The sequence below is a fragment of the Cardiocondyla obscurior genome, linkage group LG27 (assembly GCF_019399895.1).
Source record: "Cardiocondyla obscurior isolate alpha-2009 linkage group LG27, Cobs3.1, whole genome shotgun sequence".
Taxonomy (NCBI): domain Eukaryota; kingdom Metazoa; phylum Arthropoda; class Insecta; order Hymenoptera; family Formicidae; genus Cardiocondyla; species Cardiocondyla obscurior.
Genome location: NC_091890.1, coordinates 1,390,169 through 1,404,932, shown reverse-complemented (window position 1 = coordinate 1,404,932; position 14,764 = coordinate 1,390,169). Strand labels below are relative to the sequence as shown.

The 14,764-nt window shown below is 37.1% G+C and overlaps 1 protein-coding gene across 3 annotated transcripts in view; it reads left to right on the top strand.

Annotated features, from left to right (window-relative positions):
- Positions 1-14,764, top strand: part of LOC139112265 (pleckstrin homology domain-containing family G member 5) — a 116,706-nt gene that overhangs the window by 2,903 nt on the left and 99,039 nt on the right. Inside the window, exon 1 of one of the 3 annotated variants that reach the window (XM_070673197.1) lies at positions 4,435-4,602. The exons of the other annotated variants lie outside the window; for them this stretch is intronic. The gene's annotated coding sequence lies outside the window, so the exon portion shown is untranslated. Of the gene's footprint in view, positions 1-4,434; positions 4,603-14,764 lie in introns of those variants that run through there. 3 annotated transcript variants of the gene reach the window in all.

Sequence of the window (14,764 nt, the reverse complement as noted above, 5' to 3'; positions counted from 1 at the left end):
ATTAAAACAAATATTTAGTTGCATACGTTCAAACAAATGTTTATTTAAAGTGAGCAAAAATACATTTACATTAGTAAAATATATTGTCTATTTTAATATATTTTATTAATTCAAATATATTTTTGCTTACTTTAAATAATTTATTTGTTTGAACGTATTCAACTAAATATTTTTTTAGATTAAATTATTTTTTTTCTCAGTGCAGGCACTCGGTTTGCCAAAATTATTTTATCATGGACATAATCGGCGAAGGGTGTCCCAGATCAGTGGACTGACCCGAAAATTTTAGGTAGAACTCGCCGAGATAAGACGAAAAGTCTTTTACGGTTTTTAAAAATTATTAGTGGTTTTTGAGATAAAAAATTAATTAATTTACGCGTGAGAGCGACAAAGAAGCCGCGGGCTTGAGCGAGAGCGCGATAGACAGCGGGCGGAGTAACGAGCGAGCGATACGAGACAATAACACAAGCGAAGTGAAACGATTTCTTTTTCGCGTGCAAAACTAGCGAAATGAAATTATTAATCAATTTCAGAATTATTTTTTTATTAATTTTTAATACGGAAACGCTATCGTTTCCACACTACCTTGTAATGAGCTATTTGCCTCATTACAAGGTAGTGTGGAAACGATATGTGTGTGTATGATTGATATGCACACTTTTCGAGAGTATCTGTGCGGACGTTTGAGACTAATTCAAATGAAAGATTAAAAGTTTTAAAGCAAAATATGGCACTTGTAATGTACGATAACTAATATATTTATAATTAGTAAACTTTATTAAAAAAAAAGAGACCAACATTTTGGATCAAAAGATCTAAAAGAGAAAATTGTATGAAATTAAAGCAAATTTATGAATGAGTAATTGCGCAAATATGCGCTTTAAAATGTCTTGAATTTTTTTTAGTATTAAGTGAACTTGAAAAATTATTAAAGACATTTTAAAGCGCATATTTGCGCAATTACTCATTCATACATTTGCTTTAATTTCGTACAATTTTCTCTTTTAGATCTTTTGATCCAAAATGTTGGTCTCTTTTTTTGTCATTTTCATACCCGAGCGTTTCATTAACTTTTCAGCTCGATTTTAGAAAGAGCATTTGCTCTTTTTAAATGTCGGTTTTGTAAAGGCAAACAGACCTGTTATTTTTTCTTCTTTATTTCGTTATTATACTAACATTTGATCTTATTATAAAATTTGTAAAACTCCGCTTAAATCAGAGTATAATTTGGTAAAGTAATTTTTTACATACCAATAATATAAACCAATTTAGTAAGCCTCAATATAAGTGACTTTCTCGCAATTTTATTTTCGAAATACAGCAAAGGTTTTTTTTTTTTTCTTTTTTCTTTTTCTGAATGATATATCATGTTTGTTATAAATCGCTTCTCGGAAAGAACTGTAGGACGCTATCTCTACTTCCGTCAGCCCCGAGATGACTGGTACATGTACGGGCGAGAATCGCGATAGGGTTGTTTGCAACTCGCGCAAGACTGTTGCTAAGTGTACCCAAAGTGCCATTTCAGCGAAATATGGAGGTAGTTTTTGTAACGAGCAACGTAAATAATTTCTTGCACGTTAAACAATTTTGAAAGTCGAGTGTCGCAGCCCGCTGTATCGCACTCTCGCTCAAACCCGCGCTTCCTTGTCGCTCTCACGCGTAAATTAATTAATTTTTTTCCTTGATTTATTACTGATAATTTTACTTTTCGTCTTATCTCGGCGAATTCTATCTAAAATTTTCGGGTCAGTCCACTGATCTGGGACACCCTGTATTTATATTAAATACGTAAAACATTAATAATATTAACCAAAACGCTTGGTATTGCAGATAGGAAATAACGGTCCGTAAGCCCATTGGATTAAATAGTATTAGTTTATACTAATATAATACAGGGTCGTGATACACTGATGCTATGTGTCAAAAGCGTGACAAGTATAACACCGAGAGAATAAACGGCAAGATATCGTTATATCGCAGCAGTTTATGCAGAAATACAGTAACTTAACTAGTTTCCATATTTTTCCCTACAAAGTTTCTACAAAAGGAACCTTCTTCACAAACGTTTAGTCTTTTTTGACGGCCTGGTTAGTCTCTGTGGATCCAAATTTATCTTATGTAGTATCCACGGTCTTAACACGAAGCCGGTGATATGCTTCGGTTTAGACGGCGGTGCCGGCTGTGTAGTAACTCTTTTTAAGATCCCAGTAGTTCCCGGCGGGAAGATTATTTCCTTCTGGATCGTCGGCAGGTTATTGTTCTCGTCTGGCTTTTCGCTTTCCTCAAGACTTGGTGGTACGAATTTCGGCGTTTTCGGTGGACGACGGCCTCGACGTATCCGTTTAGGCGGCATCCGTCTCTGGATTTCTCTCCTCTTTACTTTCCTTCGCTAATGTGCGTCTTAAGTAGAGCACCAAAAGCGTACTTTATGAAAAGTCGACGAATTCGCTTTTTCGTGCTTTTTCTGCCGATCCTGGGCCTTTTTATATTCGTGTGTATTTCTTTTTTGCTCGCGGGTTATTAATTATTTATATGCGGCTTCTAGTGGTTGTTTATCTCATTATTATATTGCCGCGTTACTGCGGCATACACAGCTAGATGCCGGGCTGATTTTTCCGTTCGCCGCGTTGCCGTGTTCTCCTGGCGTTTTATTCTTTGTGTCGACCTTTCGGCCGCCACAGTCTTATTTTTAATTACTTATTACAAACTTTTATAAATTATCGCGCTTGCTTTCAAGTGCAGTAATAATATTCGATGACGAATCACGAATACGATTTCGTCCAGCGGAGTACTTCCTTTTATAATGACTTCCCAAGCGAGTTGAAAACGATTTTAAAACAACGCCTGTCCCTCTCAGATTGTTCGTCGATTTTTCAATGCCCTCGCTTATCGATCGCTCTCGTACTCTACTTCCGCGCTTCTATTATATTCATCGCGTGGAAGTTTACGCCGGGGAAGGCGGTTAACGCTCTATCACGTCCGCTTCATTTCGAAAAGTATTCAGAATGCACTCGCGTGCCGCGGCACGGTGAATCACGCCAGTTGTCTGATACCGTAGCGAACGGTCGAGTCTCGCTTAAGTTTCGCCGTACAATTCGCATTCCGCAGCGGCAAAGTCCGACTCGTGTCCTGCCTGCCTAGTGAGCTACACTTCAGTTTTCGTAATGCGACCGACCGACGAACCGGAAGCTGTCCTTGCATGCACACTAGCTGCGACGGTTTGTTCCGAACAGTTTAATATCCGACCACGCGACCTAAGACGTAGTGCTTCCCGTACTTTAGATGGAAAACGGAGCAACAACCTCTCTTCGTCACGCAATCAAAATAAAATTTTTAATAAAATTAACGCTTCCTGTAAGCTTTCGCAGAGTTCAGTTAAAAATTAAAAGAAAAGAGCAAAAAAATTAAGAGCTGCAGCTCTTAATTTTTTTGCTCTTTTCTTTTTAATCGCTGTTTCTTTTTAATCGCTGTTTCTGTTTTTTTGTCCGATGGGCAATTATCGAATCATACACATATATACATATATATATATATTTTTTTTTGCATTAAAACAATTTTTTATTAAGTTTTTCTTATTAAATATCATGACACTTTTAAAACTTATAAATTACATTTGCTATTATTTTTATAATAAAAATTTACAAGACATAAAATTACTTCCCTGTATAAAATTTTCTATTAATTTTCAACTATTTTTCTATCTGTATTTTGTGGATTTTTATTATTTAATGTTATAAAAATAATAGCACATAGATTTAAAGATTCGAGTTTCCTAGCACTTTGAACGTGAACGGGGGGAGAAGAAAATGGGGGACGGAGTAAAACCAATACTTTCGAACCCTCGTGAACCCAAAGGGTTGATGCGGGGTGGATGCTTGTGTTGGGGTGAAGGTGGAGGGTAGCAGTGGGGGTAGTACGAGACTGAGTCGAGCAGATAGTGGGAGGGGGGTGAGCGTGCCACCCGGTATAAGGCTCTACCACGCGGTCGAGCCTCCACAGTCAGTCTCGAAAACATTCGTAGGTGAGAAATCGCGTGTCGCCTGCATGTCGTCTCGCGAGCGTCCTCGGCGACGTGATTTCGCGTTATCGTCGCGATAGCGGTATCGGCAGAGACGCGAAAATCGCGGGCCGAAGTCGAGATTGTATCGGGGAACTGTTTACCGGGAAAGCGGATATCAGAAATGCGATCGAGCGATCAATCGGATAACTAATGGATCGGGTATCGACCGATTGCACGGACTCGCTATCTACCGATTTGTCCGGCGGTCGCGGTGATCTTTTTAGGGAACCTTGTAACTTTATCTGTGAACATGTGCGGTAGTAAACTAAGTGCGATGAATTTTTTGCACGAGACCAATGTCTGCGCGTTACCGTCCAAGCGCTCGCGAAAATGTTGAACTTTTTCCCGACACTTTGCATTTTTTTTCGCGCGACTCGCGAGATCGGGACGATCTCGCGGTGCCCCGCGAACGATTTCGCGCACGAGTGACTCTCGCAATTTGCGTAATTCCGTCACCTTGGTTTGAGCGGCGGGAGTACGTCGGAAGAGTGCTCGCATCACGTGGCAGCGTCGTCAGCTGACGGTCAGCGTCCTTCCTCGAGGTGAGCACACCTTCCACATCCGTTACCGTTCATTCAGTAGCGGTCCTAATTAAATTGTCACGCTGCGGCGGTCGCGTCGCATCAATTTGCCTATTAAATACGTCGTAACGAGCCGAAGCCGGGCTCTCACGTTCGTCGAAAGTACGTACAACCGCGGGATTTTATTTCCTACCCTCGCGTTGATTTTCAGTCCCCGTGATCGCATCGTTTGAACACGTCCCGATTAACACGACGTACTATTTTTTTATTTCTTTTAATCGCATGGATTTTTTCAGTCAGAAATTCCTCGAACAAACATTCATAAAGGAGGGCCAGTGCGCGTCAAAGTTCTTTGATTATTCATTCATTTTCCGTCGCGAAGTCGAATTTCGTTCGATAAGACCGCGAAAAATAGTCGATGTATAAAAGAGCGGTTAAAAAACCTTTCAGACAAAATGTATGAAATGAGGAGAAGAAAGTATCTCTGTTCGAAACTCGAATATTTATTTAATTCACATTGCGAAATTGAATCTCACTCGATGCGAGAGTCTCGGCGCAAATAATATATTAGATCGTCTCTCCAAACGTTCTTTCGATCCGGCAAAGTTTGTCGTTATCGCGTTACGCGTTACCTATGTATGTGTTTCTATGCGATAAAAGGTTTCCGCACGCGGTGTCTTACGCGCGTGCAACGAAAGTACGCAACAATTAATGAATTAGCCTCGTACTAGTTTGCTCGTACGTTGCAATTAGCATCGCGGCATTAATCACTTTCATTGTTGCCGAAGCACGTAACGTGCGTACGCGTGTAACGCTGTTTTTTTTTTCTTTTTTCTTTTTTTTTTCTTTTTAAATATGCCATTAGCCCGTCAACAATATTCTCGAACAAACGTTATTCTTCAACGGTACGCTTATTTTTTCTTTCGATATTATCGCAAAAATAAAAATAATTAAACGTTGCGAACCGTTTACCGAAGGCACGACAAACTTCCGCGTTGCGTAGCTCGACGATAATGCGCGTTTTCTGAAAGTTAAAGTTAAAGTGCGATTTTCTAAAATGACTATTCTATTTCATGCGGCTCTTACGTTTCTCGAATAACTCGCCATCAATTATAAATAAAACTCACTCGGGGATTCTATATCTCTTTCCAGATCGCACTAATTAAAACAAACCTCGCGATAAAGTTTCTTAAACACGTCGTTAACTAGATCGCGACGATAGTTCCGATATCCAGGCCGCAAAACCGTGGAGCATTTAATTTTTTATTCTTAGATTATTCTTAGATTATTTTTAAATTATTCTCAATTTATTTTTAGATGGAATTTTTTTTCTTTTTTTTTTCCCGCGTCTGTCATTAATATCGTTTATTGCCATTTCGCGTGAGACGACGTTTGTAACGAACATTTATAATGAATGAAGATATAACAAGGCGTTTAGTATAGATTTACTGTACCGGGGATAATGAATAATTCGATTTTCCAACAATGGGGAAAACGTGCAACTAATGAAACGGTCTGTAGATGAATTGCCACATAGCGAAGTCGTTGCAACTGCTATCACTGTCGTTATATATCACACGACAAGAGAGCTCTTTGCGGAAGAGAATCTATTTCATCCTTCGGATTCCGAAGTACTAAACGGAGAGCATAAACTATGCAGCTAGAACGACGTGATAATTAATGACGTGATAAAGAGGAATTGAACGCTACTTCTGAATGTCTTCTCGAATGCAATAATCTGGCTGATCTTAATGAAACCTTTCACATTTTATCTATTCTTTATTTTTTTTCTTTTTTTTTTTTTTCTGCGTTAGCAAAGTGCAAAGAAATATTTTTATTTAAAAATGAATATTTATACAGAGTATTCCACCTCATATTGACTAACTCTCAGAGTTAGATAAGTCTCGTGGATATAAATCAATAAGTTCTATGTTATTTTGTACAATTTTCAACCGTTATTAAGAAAATAATTAAAATGTGTAACTTAAGAGCGATAAGGAAATAGACAAATTAATTTTTTTCTCATTAACTATCGTGAATTTTGCAAAACGGCAAAGGACTTATTGATTTGTGTCCACGAGACCTATCTAACTCTGAGAGTTTGCCAATATGGGGTGGGACACTTTGTATATCACGCGACAAGAGAGCTCTTTGCGGAAGAGAATCTATTTCATCCTTCGGATTTTAAAGTACTAGAAATATTCGGTGATTAATTGTAATGTCATTCAGTACACGATACCGTTGAAGCCTTGAACGGACAACTTATCTCCCGACCTTGTATGAATGTCCATTTATCCTGTGACGTCGCCATTATGCTGCTCGCTTACGAATGTCAGGCAATCAAACTAGATTTCGCGCTGCCGGAAATTAGACTCTCCACTATGTTATTCGATTTCTCCGTCGCCAATGATACACGATACTCGGGCTCCGCGTACGCGCTTTTTAGATTACAAAACGCTGTAGTTAAGTGTATCAACAGCGACAATATTTAACATACTTGTAATCACGATTGTAAAGAAAAATTTAATTTTAAAAACTGAAATCGGGCTAGAAAAATGCATGTCGATTTGCAATTTTATTCTTTGTTGCTTTTTTTTTTTATGATTAATGAGGCTTTATATTTTTGCATACAGACAGAACCCGAAAAAAAAAAAAAGTAGGACATAGACAAATAGTTGGTTCACTGTTCTTTCACAGCGGGAGTATTTTGTGTTACTGCGGACCATGGCGCGTTTAGTGAGAAAACTTACAGCTGTATTAACGTTGCGTTGGTTTCGCACGCGTGCAAATATAATGGGATATAGCGGGATAGATAGGCGTGATGTATATTTACGTATGTATAGCTAAGAGACAAGCTAATGTGCATCGTGGTATAACGTCAAAGGTTATATCATTACTCTCTGTCTCGATTTCTTGCACCGCTCTGTGCACGGACTTGGCTCCTTGTCGTTCACGGCACGTTCTGTTGCCCCCGCGTGTCCGGCGAATTAATTACTCGTTTGTATTCCGCGTAATTAATGCGGCCGCAAGCACGGCTCTTCTCCCGCCCGGCAAAAGTAGTGGATTAGTTTTATCGCCGAGATAAAGAATCGCACCTACGAGCGTTAAAGTCTTGGAAAAGTGTCAGTTATAATCCGGTTACGAAGAAAATCGGCACTTAAGCGAGTACTTTTCTCAGTTAATACGACTCGTGTTGCCTGAAGTTAAAGGCTTTATTTGACATTAATTGCTTTTTGATATTTTAACAGTTTTACAAGTGTTTTAGAATTAGTTTTAAGTAGATTTCCGCGTACTGTTAATTTTTCTTAACAAAGGGCATAACTAGATAGGCATGCTAAATGAGTTCCTACCGAGTTTTTAATCGGTGGTACTTTATAGATGAATTTAGTACCAAATAAAAATAATTTCATCAAAATTCTGTCTTAATCTCAAAAATCATTTTATCGGTAATTAAAAAAAAATTTGTTTTGTTTTATTATTTTTTCTAATAGTAAAATTTAAAATTAATTAATGGCAACTTTTTTTTTAATGCTTACAACTAAAAGCAATAAAAAAAATTTCGTCATGATTATACATTTTTGTACTTAGAAATAAAAAAATTTCTTTTTCTTTGATGCAACATAAAAAATTATTTATAACAATAATTAAAAACTGATTTTTTAAAATTAATTTTGTATTTTAATTATTTTTACTATATTTTATTAATAAAATAAAACAAATTATTTTAATACAGAAAATAAGTATTATAAAATGTATTAGAAAAATGTTTTAAATTTATCTTTATCGCTGTCTTGATTGATCACTACACAGTGTCTCGATATTATTAAAAATGCGAATTAATATTTCTGCTGATTTTACAATTTTTGATAAATAATCTAGTTGTGACAAATAATATAATAATCCCTGCTACATATAACATGTATGATAGGTATGATAACCAACTTGGAATAAAAGCAAGAGAGATTTTGGCATATTAATGCGAAAACATTTCGCTGCTTCATTGAAGCTTGAATATCATTCTAACAATAATGGAAGAATGAACCGAATTTCTCGATACTGCTATGATTGCGCTAATGGTAAGCGCACAACTGTACCTTTGGTTCAGTTATCTGTATCAGTTGGTTTAATTGGTTTTGTCACATACTAAATATTTATTAAAAATTGCTAGATCAGCAGATATTTAAAGTTGAATTTTTGATATTTCTTGGCACTGTGTAGTGATTAATGAGGAGAGTGATAAAGATTAATTTAAAGTATTTGAAATATAAATTGCTAATATGTTTTATAATTGTACTTTCTGTATTTGAATGTACATTTGGTTTTTTTAATCAATAAAATATTGCACCAAGTAGTTAAAATATGAAATTATTTTTAAAAAATCAGTTAATTAGTTTTTTTTTTTTGTTAAAAATCGGGTTTTAATTTGGGGATTATGACGAAAGCGTTATTTTATGGCTTTTACTTGTAAGTATTTACTTGTAAGTATTGCCATAAATTAATTTTAATTTTTACTATAAAAAAAAATAAATAAATAAATAGAATAAAATAAAATAAAAACTAAAAATGGATTTTTATATTATTAGGTACTCGTAAAATGTTAGAGATTTAGAGTTGAAATTTGAATTAAATTTTTTTTGTTTGATACCAAATTCATCTCTTACAGTGCCGATTGAAAGCTCGGTGGGAGCATGCTTATCCGGCTATATGCCCTTTGTTAAAAAAATTAATAATGTCCAGAACTTTGCTTAAAACTAATTAACTCATTCTCAAATAAATGGTCCCAATTTTACAATGGTGTTCTTGACGTGCGTTTCTCTTACTCTAATTATGCGCCTATGCGATATTTATACTGCCTCGTAATTTTTGATCGGAATTAATTTCCGGAAATAAATGGAGCGTGACGGAATCTCCGGGTCTTTCGTATTTAAAAAGAAAACTCCCCCGCGTGAAACGAATGGAAGGAACGGCAAATGAATAGAAATAATGCATATTTTGCATGCGAAAGGGTCTTCGAGAGGGCTTACACAAAAAATTAACATTTCGATTTCCGATAGAATTTCTTTTCGGTAACGCGATAACGGTCGATAATTTCCCCGAGAATATTCTCGTTAAATCTCGGCGGGTCCTTTTTCTTATCGGGCCGTTCTCTGTTTCCTTCGTCTCTCCGCTTCGTTTCTCAATTCTCTTGATTTCATCGCCGCGGCAATTCAATTCCGGAGTTAATCGACGTAGGCACCGGCGGAAACGAGGCTGGGAGATCGGTTACGGAAGGGACGGGACTGTGGGATAACCTGGGAGGGAATGTCGTTAAAGGAATTGTCGGAAAGTTCTGCCTAAAATTCGCGTTGCAGGACGCGACGTGAGATTCCTTAGTATCGATTTTCATTATCAGATTGTAGGTATAACCAGAGGAAATTTAGAAAAACGCTTTAACACGCGGGATGTATCGTGCATGAGAAAAAGAAATCAGTGGAAAACATGCAAATCTTTAACCTGAATGAAGATGAAATCGCATTGTTTAAAGCAAAGAGCTCGCTTATCACATTCTATTTAAACAAATTATATTTCTTTATTTTTATGTTTATTTTTTTGGACATTTATACTTATCTCTCTCGCTTTGGCACGTTTCTTGCTGGAGTTTGAGTGAACAAATATAGCAAAATAGTACAAATAGCGCCGAATTTTAATGCAATTTAAAAGTGGAGAAATCGTCTCGATTTTCGAGAAATTAAAATAGCCGAGTTTAATAGAGTGGGTGATTGCACGATAGACAATAGCGAATTTATCGCGTAGATTTTTGTTGAGCCGAACGTAAAAAGGAAATAGTAAATTTTAAGAATATTAATTACCGTTATTAATAATTTTTATATTAAAATAAATATTGACATTCTGTTTTATTAAAATATTATAGGAAAATAAAAACGTTGAAAGATTAAATCAACATTGTGCAATTCGGTATTATACGTGTACGTATAAAAAGATTGATATGGAGTACACAGATGTAGATATGTACATGTGCCTCTTTCAGTTACTGTCACTTGTAATTGTCTGATCGATCGCGTGTTATTACGTTACAAATATCCGAATACCCCTGCTGCACTTTATCTATTGTGTCCGCGATTTTAATCGAAATTTTATTTAATCAAATCGAAACGTGTACAAATTCTGTGTCTAAATTATAAAAAATTAATCTGAATTTTGCAATAAAAAGTTACCGCCCCGATCGCGCAGTTGCGCTATTCGCTGGCGGAAATTTTCATAAAATAATCGCCAGCGATTTTTAAAAGTTCCCCCGATTTCTTTTATTTCCGCATTGAAAAATAAAGTCGAGGTATCCGTTACGATCTCCAAATCAGAGCGGAGATTCGCGCACGTGGGTAAAATGTGCGGCGGCGAAATAAACGGGGAGAAAGGCGAGGGGGAGAGGTCATAAATCCCGAGTCCGTTGCATCGTTTCAGTAAACAAATTAACTTCGTCCCCGAAAAAACACGTCACCTGCCGAAAATCGCCTGCAATTCGGGTCTTTTCGCAGTCGAGTTTACGCGGCCGACGTATACGCCGCTTTCGCCAATTTCGCCGGGTGTTCACGATTATCGGACACGTGATTTATTCGAGGGGGAGGATTTAAATTAATCCGTCAAAGTAGGCGAAAGTATCGATCGCGATTCACAGAGCTAATCTGCACGGCCGCGGACCGGCCACGACTCTGCATGCAGCATATCCGAACTCGTGTCACGAGAAGAGATATATGCTATACTTTTCCTAATTTAATTATCGGAGTATATCTTCATATATTGCATCCCGCAATTATATCAGGTGAACCATCGTAATCGCAGACGGTCCAATCTTGTGACATTCGCATAATCCGGTGCCATCAGGCAGCGTCGCGAGTCTTCCGTTTCGCCGAGAATAAATTTCTACCGTTTCCATTAAAAAAAAAAAAGGGGGGAGAGGCCAAAAATGTTTTGAGATTCCGACGTTTTCGTAATGAGAAATGATCTTCATAGCTTTATCGCGTAAAGTGGCTCGTCGCAGTTTATGATTTTACCCGCGCGAGCGAAATTTCGCCCGAGGAATTGTTTTTGCTTTCGGAAAATTTAGACGCTTTCTCGGTCGCGCGTCTTTACGCCAATCCGCTGATTTTCCCCTTAATCCGGCTTCATCTCCGGTAATCTGAGGCTCGAGTGAGGTTGAGTAGACTTTCTCACTCTTCGCTCTTTCGTTCTAACTCCTCCCCCGTGCCCTCCATTTCGACTAAAACCACAGTCAGGAATTTTCGTTACACTGTTATCTTTGCTTTGCTCGTTCTCGGAAAAGTATTCGTCGTCATCAACGACTACCGTCGATGATCTTTAACCAGGTTGACGATAATTGTGAACCGGACCAACTGCGCACGTTTTCAACCTTCTTGGAAAAATAACACCGGCGCGGAAAATGCGAGGACGAACTTGCTCAGCTGCGATTCGACAGCGATCAGCTGGTCATTTTGAGCCTTTCCCCCTTGGTCGTTAATCGAATATTTTATTTCCCCCACAATACGAGCCTCTCGTATTAATTAAACCCAAAATTTTTTTATATTGAAAAGAAATTTCAGATGCTATTTCCGATACTCGCGGTAGCTTCAATGAAAATTTTGTAATTTTTTTTAATAACTTGATATTGAAATACCACATTTTCGAGGCTTCTATATTTTCTATATTCCGTGATTGGAAAATTTTTAAATAATATAATAATAAAAAATAAAATTAAACCAAAAAGAAAATTAATTGTACAGTTTAATTTCTACGTTTTGATTAGACATTGATCTTATTTTAATTCGTTCGGAAAAATTTAATTCGTTAGGCTAAAAAAAAAAAAAAAAAAAAAAAAAACTTACTTCAAAAGAGATAGAATTAAATACCGTGTGCGTAATACCAATTGGGGCAAAGAGTCGTAAAAGCGATTTTACTAAGTATACATAGTTCCCTTGACATCCTTAACTGAAACCTCCTTAAAGTAGCTAAGACCGACGGTGTGAATTATGGCAGTCTTCGCGAAACGAATAGGACATTTATGTCAAATATAAATTATACGTTTTACTCAGTGCTAAATTCAGACACGCGCAATTTTGCGATATTTACATATTTATAATTGAGCCCGGGAAATTCTATTTAAATATTTACCTTGTCAGTTTTATGTCAGTAAAAATGATCAATACCTCGGTATTACCTACTTTGCGACCGTCTGTTACGTTATATCTTTGAAATCGTCGATTGTAATTCATGCCTTTCTCGTCGCTTGTAAATTTAATTAGCAATTTCGCATTGTAATTATTTCCCGGCAGTCGCACACAATTATACGCAACAATAGCAATTATTTCTTTTTTTTTTTTTTCTTTTCTACGCAAATGTGTCGCAACGTTTGTCGACTCGGGAGACTTCCTACGACACGGATGTTACCCAATTATCTCTCATCAAAGTTCGCTTCTGTAATTATTTTTTTTTTCGCTGGAATTAATTTTTTTTTTCTTATATTCTTTGTTATATTTAAAAATAAATGCGGTTCTTTTCGGCAATACGTTCCGTCCTTTATTAAACACTTGGGCTCACGGCCCCTTTCTTTTTTTATAATACAGATCGCGGACGTACGTTCTTTTTCTTTTCTAACTACTTCTATCGTTCTTCGGAACCGACTGACTGACTCTCGCCGCACCTGTTTGCGTTACCGACTCTATTTCTTTTTTCCTTTTTTTTTTCTTTTTCCCTTTCCCTTTTCTGGTGTCGGCGCGCTATTTCGGCGAATCGGTTATTTAATTACCTCGCGATTGAATTTCTGTTTTTCATTTGCGATATGTCGCGTGTAACCGCTAGATCAGATACGCCTTGTAATCCGGAAAAGAAAAACATTAGTTTAATTGTATTTACTCTCCCGAACAATATTAACAAAATACAAATTGCTCTTCTGATTGATGATTACACTGAACTTCGGTGAATTTTGATCTCACAATTAGGGACGTAATTGCGGAGGAAAGTTCGGTCTAATTAACTGAAATTCAAGAAAGGTCTTCCTTTGGATAACTTTTTTTTTTCTTAAATATTTCTGCGGAAATTGAAGAAATCTCAGCCTAATTGAGATTTGAAAAAGTAAGGGAGAATGAGAAAAATTATTTATGATGGTGTAATCTCAAGAGCGATTAGATTTTCTTCCCGGAAGATTTTGTACACGTCTCGACCCTTTTTTTTTTTTGCAAGAAAAATTTCGTCGTTTTGTATCATTTTTTTTTTTTTATGTGACATTGCGTTTGTGCGTAAAAGCGGTACAAAAATCAGATAGACAGAAAGAAGATTCGCGCAATAATTCAATCACGGAATCGTGAGCTTCTTTTTTTTCCCCTTTTCCTGATTCTCTGTCGTTTTCTTTCAATTTTTTTTTTTTTTTCCACGGAACTGCACGGTGTATTTTTAGGAAGTATAATTAAGGATAAGACAAAATGCGTCTCGAAAATTAGAATTAAATATTAATAAATTGTATTTACAATGATGACTTCAATCTCTCGCGTTGAACGGTTTACGCATACAATTTAACAGAAAATTATTAATATTTAACTCTAATTTTCGAGACGCATTTTGTCTTATCCTTAATTATACTTCCTAAAATTACACCGTGCAGTTCCGTGGAAAAAAAAAAAAAATCATCTTTTATACTAAAAGCTTTGTCGTCGAGATTCCGTTTAGATATTCTAATTTCAACATTAGTGACGATAAGACCGGGAGAAACATTCGCCAAATTGTCGGGAGACGCCGGGAAGAACTCCGTCGGAAACGTCGTTATAACTTCGCTCGTGATACACGCCCGCCGTCCGTAGTAAAACGTCTCACCTTATGCTCCGGAGAAATGGACCATAAAGAATGGATAATAAGATTGCTGTAATGAATAACAACGAGAAACGGCACCGGGTATTTATCGTCCGGTAGTTGCAGAAAGCAATTTCTCCGCGTCAAGCGGCCGCGTTTCGCGCCCACGTCTCCCTTCCGAATCTACGTGCCTTCGTCGAGGCGCGATTATCATGCGCAGGCGGAAGCGGCACCGCTAATTGCGATGACCTTATCAGATTTTAATTAAGAAATTATCCGCGACCGGTTTTCGGATTGGTGAACGCGCGCCGCGGAAAAGTCACGCATCGGTCGCGGTGTCATTTGCGAA